General features: G+C 40.1%; 1 protein-coding gene across 3 annotated transcripts in view; it reads left to right on the forward strand.

Moving 5' to 3' along the window:
* Positions 1 to 10,171: 10,171 nt before the first annotated feature.
* The window catches only part of LNX1 (ligand of numb-protein X 1), a 228,879-nt gene continuing 226,165 nt past the window's right edge, over positions 10,172 to 12,885 (forward strand). For all 3 annotated transcript variants that reach the window (XM_020989954.2, XM_020989947.2, XM_020989971.2), the window contains exon 1: positions 10,172 to 10,542. The gene's annotated coding sequence lies outside the window, so the exon portion shown is untranslated. The remainder of the gene's footprint in view (positions 10,543 to 12,885) is intronic.

A 12,885-nucleotide genomic window follows, 5' to 3' on the forward strand; every position in this document is an offset into this window, starting at 1 on the left:
GATTCAAGATGCATGAGGTGGAGGGTCACTTCTGGATCAAGGTCCAGGAGGAGGAAGGAGGAATGATATCAAGGGTTCAGGAAAAGGAATTAGCCCTAGTGAGTGGTATGGATATCCTTTTTTCTGTAACCAGAGGGAAAGAAGAAAAAGAAGGTGATGATTCTGAGAAGGTTTGGAGAAATGAGGAAACTCACATAGAAGGGCCTCTCTCTTCTCGGTGGAGAAAGAGGCCAGGTGATCAACTGTAAATGGTTTGGTTGGAATGGGGAGGAGAGGAGGATTTGAAGCATGGTTAGTAGAAAAGGTCTGGCACAGTGGCAGTGAGAAATGAATACAGGAGTCCATAGGGGAAGGAAGGATTGTGTAGCTGAGGTTACTCGCCATGTGTCTGGTACAGAATTTATGATGAGGCTTATGTAATGACGAATCCACATCAAGATATCAGTGTTCCCTTTCCTCCAAACGGGGTGTTCACCTAAAAGTTCGCATGTGTTAAACAAGTAACCCAGACCCAAACACCCGGCTCAGAAGTCCCTAACATGCAGTGACCACTTACAGCTGGGTCTAGTTTGGAACACCAAAGATCTGTTTGAAAAAACAAACACAAAATAGGGTCCAGCTGTCTGGCCTGGGTTAGAAGGCTCACTTTTAAAAATAAAAATGTTCCTATATGTTTTCCAACTGTTCCCACTTTATAGTGTGGTTGTAAAATCGGCCCATGCAATCAATTAATCAGGGCAGTTCACCAGTCTGTTTCAAAATAATGAATCAATAGATGGAAGACAGGAGGCATCTGGCCTCTAAACAGTGAGATCACAGTATGATATAAATGTCATCACAGGCTCTTGGGATTTTTCCAAAGATGGAGATAGTTCTATGAATTCCTTCCTGAATTAGGAGAGGTCTAGATTGCCCCCACATAATGTTCTTTTCATTCATAAACATTATTGCCGTTGTTTTTATTTATTGGGTACTGACAGTCTCCCTGGTGCTCTGTAAAACCTAGAGTTAGTTACCATTTCTCTGCCTAATTAATATATTACTAATTCATAGGATCAGAGTTTTTAGACCTGGAAGATGATTTAATCCAAATCCCTCATTTTACAGATGAGTAAAACAAAGCCCAGAGAAGCTGAAGCTTGGTATGCAATCCTGGCGAATACAGTACCAGCCTTAGAAAGAGTAGTTTTTTGTTGTTGTTTTTAGTTGTATCTGACTCTTTGTGACCCCATTTGAGGTTTTCCTGGCAAAGGTACTGGAGTGTTTTGCCATTTCATTTTCCAGCTTATTTTACAGATGAGGAAACTGAGGCTAACAAAGGTTAAGTGACTTGTCCAGGGTCGCACAGCTAGTAAGTGTCTGAGGCTGCATTTGAACTCAAGATGTCTCCCTAACTGCAGGCCCAGTGCTTAGCCACTGCACCACCTAGTTCTTCTCCAAGGAATATAGGTCTTTAGTTTAAATAAAAGGGATAAAGTACAGAGAAACTCATGGTCTCTCTCAAGTTCTTTGTGTCATAATGAAATACCATGCCAGTTTTTTTTTTTTAATTTAACCATGACAGTGGAAAATCTCTAATCTTCATGTATTCTTCAGTCAGAGTTAAAAGCTGAAACCTTCACAAACACAAATATCATCTGATTTTTTAAAAACAAGCAGTTAATTGCTTCAGCTGCCCAGCTCAGCCACAATCATTGCCTGGAAGAAGAGCCTGCGAAGGGTCACATTTGATGGCCTCAGCCAGTGCAGAGGGCAAAGCTGGGGTGCGGACAGAGAGCACACAGAAGACCACTGGGAGTCTATTGAGAGAAATCTGCAAGGTTTAGAAGAGGCTCAAGATTCGGAGGAGCATGATTAGAGGAGCCAAAGATTCTTATTTCTGCTCCCAGCTCTGCGGCCAGGCCTGTGGGCAGGATTGGATAGATCCCCTGTGTAAAGCACCTTGCAAACCTCAAAGCAATATACAGTCAATGCTGGCTAGTCTCACTGGTGGGGAGGATCCGAGGAATTCCTGAGCCCAGAGGACCCTTCATGGAGCTGGGGGTGCATGTCGCTTGATTTTGTTGAGCTCTTGATCAGTCCCCCAGAGGCCCTGTACCCCGCGAAGAATTGTGTTGAAGATTGTCAGCTCCTATGGAGGAATCTTCCCCCTACCCCATGCATTTCCTGAGAAAAGCTATGTAAAGGGCTATGCCCTTTTGGGGTTCTGTTCTCATTGAATACACTCTCTTTCCCTTGGTCTACCAGCAGGGAGAGTGGGAAGAAGGGATTTCTTTTCCCTCCCTGCCTCCATGCCAGCTGCAGCAGTGCCCACTAGTATGTGGCAGCATGCATATTCACTTGCCTAGGCAGACCTGATTCCTTGAATGACTTTTTTTTTTCCTTCTGTCTTTCTGTTTTCCTTCCTGAGCACAGGTCAGAAATGAGCAATGCAGAGAAATGGGTATTTCCAACCTCGCTGAGCTTGAGTACCTGGTCAGTACAAGTTCCCAAGAGTTCTTCTCATACATGGCAAGAAAGTTACCAGAGAGAAAAATAAAGTAAGCCAGCTTTGTAAGGGAGGATGGACACACATCTGCTGGGGACCCCAGGCATTGGGGGAGGAAATGAGGAGCCCAAACCTGACGACTGCTGCTGACTCATGCCAGGAGAAAACACCCGGGAAATTGATGGCTAGTTCACATTCAATCTCTCTTACTGATGACCTTACTTTGGCAAGGTGACTTGGGACTTGAACTTGCAGGATAGGGAGGCTGTTGAGGTAAGGCTCATTTGGTGGTCCTTTCTTACTTACTTACAAATTGCTGGATGCCCAGTGAGATAATAATAATAATATGCTTTGCAAACATTAGTGTTAAATGAAAGACAGCTATTATTATCTCATTTTGTCCTCACAACAACCTTGGGAGGTGAGTGCTATTATTATCTCCATTTTACAGATCAGGAAACTGAGGCAGATGATGGTTCAGTGACTTGCCTAGGGTCACACAGCTGGTATGCATCTAAGGATAGATTTGTACTCAGGTCTTCCTGATTCTGGGTCTAATGCTCTATCCATCTAGCTGCCTAAGTGGGAGATGAGTTCCATGAAAGCCTGCTTCTTGGAAAGGAGTACCACCATCAGGAAAAGCCAAGGTCCATGCTGGCCAGTAAATCTGAACCTCATGAGGGAGCCAGACCATACGCATGTGGGGTGAATGTGAAATGTCACTTCTGTAGTTCCACTTCTCGTCTTTACCTTCTAAGAGGAATACAATGAGCATAATGGGCTGAAATGTATTATGTTTCTGGATTTCTTCATGTGTACCTTTGAGGTTTTAGGTGTCTTAAGTACTTTCTGTAAGTGAGGAAAGAAACTACTGCCCTATGGCTGATATTTGTACTGAGTACCTCCCAGAGAGGAAGAGAGAAGCTTGACTCTGCTCTTTGGGGTATCAGGCCCACTCAAGATGAATTCAAGTCCATGGGAGCCCTGAACCTCTATAGAAGGGAGGGACCATGGTTCATATGACTAAATAAAACCCTTAGGAATGGGAAACCACATGGCATAAGCATGTTTGTGTGTATCATGGACCCCTTTGGCAGTCTGCTGCAGCCGATGATGCCCTTCTCAGAATTGTGTTTTTAAATGCATAAAATAAAATATGTTGGATTACAAAGGCAACTAATTACATTGAAATGGTTATCAAAATGTTTAAAAAAAACTCATGGACCCCAGGTTAAGAAACCCTGGCACAATGGAAAAAACACTGCACTGGGAATCAAAGGATTTTACAGCTGTTGTTTACTAACTATGTGACCTTGGGCAAGTCATTGCAAGAAATATACCTCCTTTTGACTCAGTTTCCTAATCTGTAAAAAAATGAGGGTATGAATGGGTGCCGAGTAAAGTGAGCAGAAACAAGGACAATTTATATGAACACAACAACATTACAGACTTCAAAAACTGTTTTGCAAATCTGGCCTCAGACACATAACACTCACTAGCTGTGTGACTCTGGGCAAGTCACTTAACCCCAATTGCCTCACCAAGAAAACAAAAACAAACAAACAAAAAACCACTTTGGGAAGACTTAAGATTTATGATCAATTCAATGACCATCATGATTCCAAAGGACCAAGAATGAAGCATGTTACTCACCTCCTGATACAGAAGAGATGGACTTAAGATGTTGAATGAGACAAATGTTTTTGGACTGGCCAAAGTGTTCCTCACTATGCGTATTTGTTACAAGAGTTTGTTTGTTTCTTTTTTTGATGGGCAGAAGATGCAAGGAAGAGAAAATGAATACTTGTTAATTTTTTAAATCAAAATTTAATAAGTCTTTTTTAAAGGATCATAAAAGTTACCTAACCTAATCCTCATTTTACAGATGAGGAAGAGAGGGTTGGACTAGATAATTTCTATTCTTTCCAGTCCTAAATCTATGAACTTATAAACTGGTGATTAGGATTATAAAGCCATGCTGAATTGGATTAAAACAAGGTCAGATGTACTTGAAATCTCTGAAAGAACCTTGCTAAGATTTCTTGAAGTCATTTTTATAAAGATGAAATAAGGTTCCATAATGAGGCTTATTTCTGAACATGAGAATAACATTTACTTTATGGGTATCCCATATTCTAGTGAGAAAAGTATGTGTGTATAACTATTTTATCTCTATTTGTATAATGGATGGGGAGAAGGGTTAGTATATTCTGAAGGGAAAGGTAAAAAATAGTCCCACATTAGCATAATCAATGTGTGTCCAAAGTTTCATGTCATATACTGACACATAGGTCCTGAATTCTCACAGGTCTAACACTTAAGAATTAGAGTTAGTATCCAATACATTGTCCACACTGCTGCCATATTCCTAAAGAGCATTTCTGACCTTGTCTCTATCCTCCTCAAGAAACTTCAGTGGCTCCCTATGGCCTCTGACATAAAATTTGAACTCTTCTGCTTGGCATTTAAAGCCCTTCACAGTCTCATTCCAACCTGTGGTTCCAAGTTGATAACATTACTCCTTCTCAAACACTCTACATGCTGGCAAGACTGGCCAACTTGTAACCACCTTCCTTCTCCCACCTCTTTGTCTTTGCCCAGGCTAGAATGCTCTCAATATTCACCTCTGCTTCTTGGAACTCTTGGCTTTCTTCAAGGCTCCAATCAAACATTGCCTTCTTTCCTAGACCCTCAAATGTGAGTATTTCCAATTCTACTTCCACCAAAAAAATACTCTTTTGTATGCACTTATCTGTGTATATTTTCTCCCTGTTTCCCCCACCTCCCCAGTAGAATCTAAGCTTCTTCTGGACAGGAGTTATTTCACTTGTTTTTGTGTTCTTATGCCTAGCATGGTGCCTGGCCATAAATACATGCCTAATAAATGCTTTTTCATTTTTTACCAGACATGTGATTGATTGGTATAGGAGGCATTCATCCAGTAAGGATCTCCCTCTACCATTGCAGAACAACCCTTATTCTGCAGCTTATACTATTAGAGAGTAATCTAAGGCATCAAGAAGATATGTGACTTTCCTAGGGTCACATAGGCAGGGCCTGAATCCGGGTCTTCCTGGCTTTGAGACCAAGTCAATCTCTCTCTCTCTCTCTCTCTCTCTCTCTCTCTCTCTCTCTCTCTCTCTCTCTCTCTCTCTCTCTCTTCACTGCCAAGCTGCTTCTAAAAAGTGCTTATTGAAATCGATTGATTTAAATTGCTTATGGGCAAATTCATTTTGTTGGTAGCTTTTAGCTCTCATCTTCATCTTGCTTTTTTTTTCTTGGCTTTTCTTGACTCATACTTCATATTCATGCATCCTCTTCTTATCTTCCTATTCCATTCCTGTATACTGACCCATTCTGAACTCAATGACTCCTGAGTTCTTGCTGACCTCTTTGGCAAGATGACTTTCCCTTTCTCTCTTTCCAATTTAAACCATGATCTCATTCTTTGACCACCATTTCATTTACCCCCACCCCCCTCCCTGTTTTCTGATATCTGCTTCCTCCTCCATGTCTGGGCATACTGGCTGGCAGCCATCAACTTTTGCCTGGCCTATCATTCCTTTTATCCAATACAACTAAACGTGTGTTAGCCAGAAGCCAATTCAGGCTGTGGGGAGCTATAAGGCATATAAGCATAATTTTGCAAATCTTAGTCTATAAGATATTGTGTGGTGATGCCCCAACTTACAAATAGGTTGCATTTCAAAAGCTGGTGTGTAAGTTGATTATTGAAAATTAAAGCTCACTTTTCCATAAAAAAAAATGTTTTAATGATGCTTAGGTTCCCAGCTAGTCATAATGGTCTTGTACCTGAAGGACAATGCAAATAGTTCTATTTCATTTATTCATTTTAAACATTGCTTGTGTGTGAAATAGCCCCTGAGTTCCAATTTATGATGCCAAGGACATATTTTCCCCTATCCCAAGCAATGAGAGGAAGGACTCTCCTGTCAGGAAGTATGAAATGGGGAGCCTCCATCAGCAAGACCCCAGGGCCCAAAAAGATAGATAGGAGCTCCCATCTGAGGAGTGAAAGTAGATACCATTTTGGGTTAGCAACTTGACCCTACATCTGCATAAAAGAAGGCCTCTTGCTAGGCCAATCACCAACCAGGTGTTCTAAATTGAAGAAGACAGTACAATTACCCCCAAGAGATTCTGAGAGTGGGGTAGGGGTTCACTTTCTCTCTCTATAAGCATAAGTCATTCAGAAGTGAAATGTTTCTCAATCAGGAGCCACCTGACTTTGGCCATGGAAACCAAAGAAATGGTGTTTTCCCCCTCTTCCAGAGGGATGGAATTCCACTTTGACATGTTTCTTAATTTCTAGTGGAGTCCTCAGAGCGTGAGCCTGGATAACAGAAGACCAATACAACCCTGGTTTTGCTGCCGCAGTTGAGATGATGTCTAAATGGCTGCTCTTTCTGACTCTACTATCCTTCACAGATTCCCTTGTGACCACCCAGATCCAGTGGTTTCCAGGAGCAGGGTAAGCATCTACCAAGAGCGCTTCACCAGGTAGCTAAGCATCATTTTCTAGGATTCTTGGAAGTAGGCCATCTACTTGTTGCCTGTTTTGAAACATCTTTGTTTCCTGTGACCCCCGAGACGGCAATTAGACGTGTCAGTAGGGTTTGTGAATCTGTCATTCACCTGGGACTTTCTGTGCAAAGTGGATATGACATGCCAAGGATATGGAAGTCGGGCTGATTCTGGTTTCCTGGCCATATACTGCCAGCAAATGAGTAATCTTGGCTTTGGAAAATGAATGTTTATTAAATAAAATTAAATAGTGATGGTTTTGTTCATGGATTCTCTGTATTCTCAACTATAAACCATGAACAGCCTCCATGACTTTGTTATCCCTGGCTCCCTTTGAGGCTCAGCTCAGGCATTACCTCCTATACTAGGCCATTCCTGATTCCTCCCCACCTCAAGTCAATAGTGTTCTCCTATGCCCAGAAATTACTTTGTATTTATTGTATGTATACATATTGCATTTACTTATCTATATACATGTTCCAGTGAAGGGACTGTTGAGGGATGCAACAGTCATGTTTTATCTTAATGTCCTTAGCACAATATCTAACACACAGTGGGTGCTTAATAAATGCTTCTGTTTAATTGAATAGAGTTACTTTTGTTTTTAGCATTAGATCTAAGTATGAAATGTTCTCCTATGGGGAGATTCTCAAAAGTAAATTTAAACATTGCTGGCAAATCATAAACCATTCAGAAATATTTAGCTTAGAGATGGGTTTTGGAATACTTGGGGCTTTCTTATTCTTGCTAGAGCTTGAAGTTTTAGTAAAACATAAGGTCTTTGAGGGGAGGAACTGTTTCATTTTTGTATCTGTATTGCTAGCACCTAGCACAATGCCTGACACGTGGTAGGCACTTAATAAATGCTTGTTGCTTGATTGTTAGAGGGTTCTTATTGCCCATCACTGAATCCAGAGAAGTTGTATAGTCTGGGTATAATGTTGACTGTAGAGTTACAAAGACCTGTGTTCAAATCCTGCCTCAGACATTTATTAGTTGTGTGACCTTGAGAAAGTCATTTAACCTCTGTCTGCCTCAGTCTCCTCAACTGTAAAAGGGGAATAATAATAGTCCCTATCTCAAAGGGCTATTATGAAGATTAAATGAGCTAATAGGTAGCTTTGAAATTGCCCTATAAATGCTAGCCATTATTACTATCTCTGTCATCAACAATGTTGAGAAGGGAAAAAGGAAAATCAAAATTTACCTTGCTGAAATGAAACCCCTGAAGCTTTAAGCAGCCTTTAAATACCAGACCCCATTCTGAAGACTGCCTAGCAGATGAGAGGGTCAAGAGTCTCCATGACATCGTCTCCTTTCTAATTTTTCATGTTTTATTTCACATGACAAGGTTGAAAGAACCTATTTGACTGTTATAAATCCCTTTCTTCCATCAAAGAACTCCAAGACCAGCGTTTGTAAACATATCTGGATCCTGCTCTCAATTGTAAACCTCTGGAAAAGAAAATTAAATGACGCCTAAACAAAATAACCATCCTCTTTCCAGTGGGCTTCTTAGTCATAGAAAAATGAGTAAATATGTCTTTGTTATCTGTTAAGAGCTAAACACCAAAAAACAAGACTTAAAATCTGACCCATGCTCAGAGCAAATGAATTTCACCAGCTGAGGACAAAATGAGAAGCCACCATCCCAGAAGAGAAGAAAATCAAGCCCCCTCACTGATGTTGCAACCAGAAGGCTCTTCCCAGGCACAGATGCATAGTCCCCACAGCTAGCATTCTCAGTAACTCCTAATTAACAGCTTTGTTTGCCTCCAACAAGCTGCCAGCCAGCCTGTAGTAATCACAGTGGCACAGGAGAGCTAATTGTTCAAGATTAGAAATAAAAAGAAAGGCAGGGAATATCAGAAAAGAGTCATGACATGACTTAAGGTTAGATAACACATGTTCTATCTTCTCACCAGGCAGAAGTTTCCAAGCTCTGACCTTGCAGCTTCATTCATTCCAGATTAATTAAAGAGCCTTGTAAAGGTCAGCTTCCTCAAATAAAAAGGGACAAACAAGCAGTCATGCCATGACCAAAACACACTGGCGTGCCAAGAAATGTGCAGCTGACTTCCTTGTTTGCAAATCAAAATCACTGAGAGAAGCCAAATATCATGATATTGTCAGCAGCCCCATTTTTGAACATAAAAAAATGATGACATATCTGTGGCATATGCATATTTACATAAATAAATATTTGTTGAATGCCCGTAAGTTCTTCTTTAGAGAACCCTGGCTAATATCCTGGGGAGAGAAGAACAATTAGCAAATTCATGATTATGCTTCTATTTAGACTTCTATTCCTAATGCTTGCTAGTTTATTTAAATAAAAACATGCCAGAGCAATGAGTCCATGAAAATTCTCACTTGTTGAGTCCTCTTGGTATGTGAAATACAAATGCTTTCATTTTTTATTGAAAGTCAACAATAGCTCTTATCTAAGGAGACAAAACTTAATCCTATATATCCTCGGCCACAGTCAGCTATTCTGTATTAATTATGAATTTATTAATTCATGGTTAACTTTATAATTCACTTCTTCCTTGAAGTCTTTCTTAATTCCCCTTAACCAGAAGTTAGCTACCTCTCTCCATATATTTCTTCTGAAGATACGAAGCACTATATTTATGCTTCTCCTGCACTTAGCAAAATTCGATTTAAATTGCTATTTATGTTCTTGTCTTATTTCCTCTCCTACACATTAAGCTCTTTGAGAACCTGTTTTCACGTATCTTTCATGTCCCTCATGTTACAATGTAGTGTAGACTTATGCATACATAGTAGATGTTTAAGGGATGTCTATTGAATGAATGGGAGAATTTAGTTTGTCCGGTATAGACAGAAGAATATCTTCCTTGAAAAAAAGTTAATTAAAAACAAGTCCAAGATGTGAAGTTATTTGCTAAAAGACCTAACCTAATTTAAGTGCTGATCACTAACATTATAACGTTCTAGAGGTGGGCTGACCTTGGTTTATTTCTCAGAGCACCCTCCTCTATATGTTTTCTTACTTATCTGCCTTCCAGTATCCCAGCTCATTTTCCCATTGTCTGAAGGACAATAACAACGAGGGTGGGGGCTGGCCTGGCTCGCTAACCCCAAAGGTGAACAAAAGGATCCTGTTTTTTGGCAAGGCCAGGAGGAAGTTAGACAGCCATGGTCCTGTCCAAACTAGGACTGATTTGACATTGCCTCTAAGGAGAAGAAGCTGTGGGGCTGCTCTGAGTCAGGGACCTCCCTGGCCATGCCTCTGTATTTACCCAGTCTGATCTTCTCTGAGAACTCAGAGGGTCTGGGCTAAGAACGTGCTGATTATACATTGACTGCCCGCAGGCAGCTTGATTTGTGCACAACGTGGAAACTGGGTGTCAGAAGGAATCATCGGGGCAGGAAGACAGAGACATCACTCTCCCAGACTCCTGCTGAGCCAGGAAAGCCCAGGCGTCAGCCTGTCTTTGGTGACAGTGACCGAAGTAAGGATCTAGGTCTGCAGAGTAATGAAGGTAAGATTTCCTCTCCCATCCACCAGGTGGAGGGAATCTTGTGAGCTGTCCCAAATAATATCTGAATGACTGTGAAACAAAGGAGCTGAGAATTCAGTGCCAGAGTGAAGAGGCTGGGAGTAAGAAGAGAAAAATCTCACAAGTTTCTTTCCCTCCTTCTTTTTACTTCCTCCCCCTCCCATACACTGGAAAGATTGCAAAATTTCCAATCTCCAGTGGGATTTTCTGGCTTCTATGTGATTATTGGTTTGTCTTGATATTGGAATCTTCCTTTCCAGGCTTTCAAAATGGAAGCTAAAAGTAAACCACAACCTTTGAAAAACACAGAATGCTTATGCTATTCCCCCTCCCCCAAGCATTTCAGTAAAAATTTTAGGAGTGATGATGATAATGATATGTTGCATCTAAATAGCATTTTTCTTCCTAGGAATTCAAGAGACTTTCATAGACATTATTTCATTTTATTCCTATAATTTGAAGGCAAAATAAGAATAGGATTGGTATCCCCATTTCACAGATGTAGAGGCTGAGGCACAGTAAGGCTAAGTGACTTGCTCATGGGCATACAAGTTAGACCAAAAAAGGGGGGGGGGGAGAACCACCCTGTTTTCTTACTCTGTTTTTGACTCTTTCCAGTAAGTCAACCTACTTTACTGCTTCTGCTCATTTCCTAGCAGTAGGAATGCAACCCAGATGTCCCTGGCAAACTCTGCAAGTCTGTAATGACTTCATCTTTCTCCAACCTCATGCGGTACCCTTTTCATGCACTTAACATGTACCATTTTGTGTAGAATTGTTTGTGTTTGTATTATATCTTCCCCCTCCTAGACCGTAAACTCCATGAGGGCAGAGACATCTGAAATTTTGCATCTCCCTCAGCTCCTCCCCTAATGCTCTCGTTCATGGCAGAGGCTTAACAAATGTTTGTTGAATTTTAACTCAATTAAATTATGCTGAGGAAGTCCATATGGTGCAGTGGAAAAACACTAGATGTTGACTCAAAGAACCTGGATTTGAATCTTGGCTTTGCCTTTTGCTATTCATGCGTATGTAGACACATTCCCTAATTTCTCTGGACCTCATCTGATGTCTGAGGTCCCTTCCAGCTCTAATTATAAATCAATAATTATAATCTCTTATGTGATTAGCATTATGGTTGGTATTGTGGAGTGATGCAAATGAAGAAAATGTCCCTGTGGTCAAGGAACTGAAAATCTAGTTGGAAAAAAAACCAGAGCAAAGTCCAAGATAAGGCGCAGGTAAGAAGCGTAAGAGCAGATGGTAGGTACACTTTAGCAGGTATGCCTTAATGCTCAAGAAATTCTGATTGAAGAAGAGATGATTAGAAATTTGGCAGGGGTGCCCCCACCAAGAGTGGAAAAGAAAAGAGAGATGATGAAAGGGAAGTGAAGGGGAGAAGATCAGAGGAAAGGACAGGAGACAGGAGGGCAAGAGAAGGGAGGAGTAAAACTACTAAAAAAAATCTTTACAGGGGATTTGTATTGGTGAGCAAAAAGCCAAATATGCCCTGCCTAGTATACAAATGAAACAGAGAATAGGAAAACAAAATACTCTTAAAGAACACAGAAAAACAAAAATGCAAAGAATAGATAAAAAATTTAAGTCAAAATCACATTATCACATAACTGACATTGCAGTAAACTTTCACAAAATGAAACCTCATTAATTGCAATTCTGCAAATGATAACACTTATATAATGCAACATATTTAAAATGGACTACTTTCTTTTTTTTTTTACTTCTTTTTTTTGTTGTTGTTGTTGAGGCAATCGGGGTTAAGTAATTTGCCCAGGTTCACACAGCTAGTAAGTGTTATGTGTCTGAGGTCGCATTTGAACTCAGGTCCTCCTGACTCTAAAGGTTGGTGCTCTATCTACTGTGCCACCTAGCTGCCCCTAAAATTGACTATTTTCAAAATGCAACTGCTTTTTGTTTTTCACTAGAATGTTAAATTTTTAAATTTATATAATTTTGACATTCAGTCTTATTTATTTGAGAGCTAAGAAATTATAGTTAGAAATATTTTTTAAATAAATTATATTTTTTTGTAAAATATGTGTAGGCTAACCTTTTGTAATTAAATAATAACTAAACATTTTAAACACATATACATATATACTTCATCGTAATAAAATAAAATTGTACACAAAATTCCCAAATTGTAATTTTATTTATAAAAAGCTACTTTTAAAAAACAAATTCAGGAAACTTGCAACTGAAAATACGATAAGACTGTACCATCCCATTGTCAAAATGCAAAAGTTAATGCTTCTACTGAGATGAAAATATGCTGAAATGCTCAGCATAAATAAACAAGCTATT

The sequence above is a fragment of the Phascolarctos cinereus genome, unplaced genomic scaffold (assembly GCF_003287225.1).
Source record: "Phascolarctos cinereus isolate Bilbo 61053 unplaced genomic scaffold, phaCin_HiC Scaffold_9;HRSCAF=440, whole genome shotgun sequence".
NCBI classification, from domain to species: Eukaryota; Metazoa; Chordata; class Mammalia; order Diprotodontia; family Phascolarctidae; genus Phascolarctos; species Phascolarctos cinereus.